Source organism: Scomber japonicus, chromosome 6, assembly GCF_027409825.1.
Source record: "Scomber japonicus isolate fScoJap1 chromosome 6, fScoJap1.pri, whole genome shotgun sequence".
Classification (NCBI taxonomy): Eukaryota; Metazoa; Chordata; class Actinopteri; order Scombriformes; family Scombridae; genus Scomber; species Scomber japonicus.
In genome coordinates this window covers 34531419-34535619 of record NC_070583.1, presented here as the reverse complement: position 1 = coordinate 34535619, position 4201 = coordinate 34531419, and the positions used below count along the sequence as shown (strand labels likewise).

The window sequence follows — 4201 nt, the reverse complement described above, 5'->3', positions numbered from 1 at the left end:
CCTCCTCCTCTCCTCTCCTCTTCCTCCTCCTCCTCCCCATTCTCTCCTCCTCTCTTCCTCCTCCTCTCTTCCTCTTCTCTTCCTCCTCCTCCTCCTCTCTTCTTCCTCCTCCTCTCCTCCTCCTCCTCTCCTCTTCCTCCTCCTCCTCTCCTCTCCTCTTCCTCCTCCTCCTCCCCATCTCTCCTCCTCTCTTCCTCCTCTCTCTTCCTCCTCCTCCTCTCTTCTTCTCCTCCTCCTCTTCTCTTCCTCCTCCTCCTCTCTTCTTCCTCCTCCTCTCCTCCTCCTCCTCTCCTCTTCCTCCTCCTCCTCTCTTCCTCCTCCTCCTCTCCTCCTCCTCCTCCTCCTCCTCATCCTCCTCCTCTCCTCCTAAATCTTCCTCTCTCCTCCTCCTCTCCTAAATCTTCCTCCTCTCCTCCTTCTACTCTCTTCCTCCTCCTTCTCCTTTCCTCCTACCTTCTCTCTTCCTCCTACCTTTTCTTTCTCCTTTTCCTCCTCCTCTCTTCCTCTCCTCTCTCCTCCTCCTGCTCTCTTCCTCCTCTTCCTCCTCCTTCTACTCTCTTCCTCCTCCTCCTCCTCTCCTCCTCTTCCTCCTCCTCTCTTTTTCATCCTCCTCCTCTCTTCCTCTTCTCCTCTTCCTCCTCTCTTCCTGTCTTCCTCCTCCTCCTCCTCCTCCCCCTCCTCCTCTCTTCCTCCTCCTCCTCTACTCCTCCTCCTCCTTTCCTCCTACCTTCTCTCTTCCTCCTACCTTTTCGCTTTCTCCTCTTCCTCCTCCTCTCCTACTCTCTTCCTCCTCCTCCTCCTCCTCCTCCTCCTCCTCCTCCTCCTCCTCCTCCCCCTCCTCCTCTTCCTCCTCCTCTCGTAGAGCAGTTGGAGCGTATAGAGGAAGGTTTGGATCAGATCAACTCTGACATGAAGGAGGCCGAGAAAAAACCTGACTGACCTGGGAAAGTGCTGTGGCCTCTGCTCCTGTGATAAGTAGGTGGAGGAGTGTGTGTGTGTGTGTGTGTGTGTGTGTGTGTGTGTGTGTGTGTGTGTGTGTGTGTGTGTGTGTGTGTGTGTGTGACTAGTACACATAGTGATTTAGAAGTCATTTTTAAGACTTCAGAGTGATTCAAGATGCTAGAGCTTTTATTGTGAAATGCTCATGATAATAAAACATTCACATTTAACCCTCCTGTTGTCCTCGAGTCAAGGAAGGAAGGGAGGGAGGAGGAAAGAAGGAAAGGAGATAGGAAGGAGGGAAGGAAGAAGCAAGGAAAGGAGGGAGGAAGGAAGAATGAGGGAAAGAGAGAAGGAAGGAAAGGAGGGAGGAAGGAAGAAGGAAGGAAGGAAAGGAGGGAGGAAGGAGGGAAAGAGGGAAGGAAGGGAGGCCTCCCTCCTTTCTTCCCTCTTTCGGGAAGGAAGGCGGGAAGGAAGGAGGGGAGGGAAGGAAGAAGGAAGGGAAGGAAGAAGGAAGGACAGGAAGGAGGAAGGAAGAGGAAGGAAAGGAGAGAGGAAGGAGGGAAAGAGGGAAGGAAGGAAAGGAGGGAAGGAAGGAAGGAAAGGAGGGGGGAAGGAAGAATGAGGGAAAGAGAGAAGGAAGGAAAGGAGGGAGGAAGGAGGAAGGAAAGAAAGGAGGAAGGAGGGAAGGAAAGGAGGGAGGGAGGAAGGAAGAAGGAAGGAAGGAAGAAGGAAGGAAAGGAGGGAGAAGGAGGGAGGAAGTAGTTCCCTCCTTCCTCCCTCCTTTTCCTTCTTCCCTCCTTCCTCCCTCCGTTCAGGTTAACTACCTGAACATCATTAACACACTACGTTAATCAGACTAGGAGCAGATTTGAGGCTTGTATTATATTTGAAGGGGTCAGTATGAGAACAGAAATGGTTCTTGTGTAACATAATCACATTAAAGTGTCCTTCCTCCCTCCTTTTCTTCTTTCTCTCTTTCCCTCCTTTCCTCCTCCTTTCCTTCCTTGCTTTCTCCCTCTTTTCCTTCCTTCCTCCCTCCTTCCCTCCCTCCTTCCTTCCCGCCTTCCTTCCCGAAAGAGGGAAGGAAAGGAGGGCCTCCCTCCTTTCCTTCCCTCTTTCCTTCTTCCGTCTTTCCTCCCTCCTTTCCTTCCTTCCCTCTTTCCCTCCTCCCTCCCTCCTTTCCTTCCTCCTTCCTACCTCCTTTCCTTCCTTCTCTCTTTCCTTCTCTCTTTCCCTCATTCTTCCTTCCTCCCTCCTTTCCTTCTTTCTCCTTCCTCCCTTCCTTTCTTCCTTCCTTCTTCCTTCTCCCTCCTTCCTTCCTTTTTCCTTCCGTCTTCCTTTCCTTCGTCCTTCCTCCCTCTTTTCCTTCCTTCTTCTTTCCTTCCCTCCTTCCTCCCTCCTTTCCTTGCTTCTTCCTACCCTCCTTCCTCCCTCCTTTCCCTCCTTCCTCAATTCCTTCGTTCCTTCCTTCCTTCCTCCCTCCTTTCCTTCCTCTTCCTTCCTCCCTCCTTTCCTTCCTCCTTCCTCCTTCTTTCCTTCCTCCTTCCTCCCTCCTTTCCTTCCTTCTCTCTTTCCCTCATTCTTCCTTCCTCCCTCCTTTCCTTCTTTCCTCCTCCCTCCCTTCCTTCCTTAATCAGACTAGGAGCAGATTTGACTCTCAGCTGTTTCATAAAGGCTTGTATTGTATTGAAGGTTCTTGTGTAACATAATCACATTAAAGTGTCTGAGGAAACATCCATGAAGCCGTTTTTCTTCTTCCCGTCTTTCAGGCTGAAGGCCTTTGAAGAGAGCAGAGCGTACAAAGCGGCTTTGGGGCGGAGCCTCCGGACAAGACGGCATCGTGTCCAATCAGCCGCAGTCGTCTCGAGTCGTGGACGAGAGGGAGCAAATGATCATGAGTGGAGGATACATACAGAGGTAGAGAGAGAGAGAGAGAGAGAGAGAGAGAGAGAGAGACAGAGAGAGTGAAAGAGAGAGAGAGAGACACAGAGAGGGAGAGAGAGAGAGAGAGAGAGAGAGAGAGAGAGAGAGAGAGAGAGAGAGAGAGAGAGAGAGAGTTTAACCTTCCTGTCGTCCTCCCGGGTCTTCCCTCTTTCCTCCCTCCTGTCTTTCCTGCCTTCCTTCCTTCTTTCCTCCCTCCTTCCTTCCTTCCTTACTTCCTTCTTTCCTCCCTCTTTCCTTCTTTCCTTCCTTCCTTGCCTCCTTCCTCCCATCCTCCCATCCTCCCTTCCACCCTTCCTTCTTTCCTCTGTCCTTCAGTCCTTCTTTTCCTTCTCCCTTCCTTTCCTTCCTTCTTCTTCCCTTTCCCTCCCTCTTTCCTTCTTTCCTTCCTTCCTTGCCTCCTTCCTCCCATCCTCCCATCCTCCCATCCTCCCTTCCATCCTTCCTTCTTTCCTCTGTCCTTCAGTCCTTCTTTTCCTTCCTCCCTTCCTTTCCTTCCTTCTTCTTCCCTTTCCCCTCCTGTCTTTCCTTCCTTCCTTCCTTCCTTCTTTCCTTCCCTCCTTCCTTCCTTCCTTCCTTCCTCCCTCCCTCTCTTCCATCCTGTTCTTCAGTCCTTCTTTTCCTTCCTTCCTTCTATCCTTGTTTCTTCCTTTCTTCCCTCCTTTCCTTCCTTCTTCCTCCCATCCTCCCTTCCATCCTTCCTTCCATCCTTCCTTCCATCCTTCCTTCCATCCTTCCTTCTTTCCTTCCTTCCTTCCTCCCTCCTTCCATCCTTCTTCCATCCTTCCTTCTTCCTCCTCCCTTTCTTCCTTCCTTGACTCGAGGACAACAGGAGAGTTTAATGAACTCTTATGGTAGTTAGGGTTGGCAGCTGTCTGATGATCGTGTGTGTGTTTGGTTCTTCTTTTACAACAGGACTGACATGTTAAACAAGCAAGTCACCATTCATACCCCCCCCTCCCCCACCCCCACCCCCCACCTCATTCATACAGGCAGCTGACCAAATAAAGCAGCTGGCCACACACACACACACACACACACACACACACACACACACACACACACACACACACACACACACACACACACACACACACACACACACACACACACACACACGCCACAGCACTTTCCCAGGTCAGTCAGGTTTTTCTCGGCCTCCTTCATGTCAGAGTTGATCTGATCCAAACCTTCCTCTATACGCTCCAACTGCTCTACGAGAGGAGGAGGAGGGAGGAGGAGGAGGAGGAGGAGGAGAGGAGAAGGAGGAGAAAGAGAGGAAGAGAGGAGAGGAAGAGAGGAGGTAGGAGGAAAAGAG

At 51.4% G+C, this 4201-nt stretch overlaps 1 pseudogene; it reads left to right on the top strand.

Moving 5' to 3' along the window:
• Positions 1-4201, top strand: part of LOC128359981 (calpain small subunit 2-like) — a 23437-nt pseudogene that overhangs the window by 15401 nt on the left and 3835 nt on the right.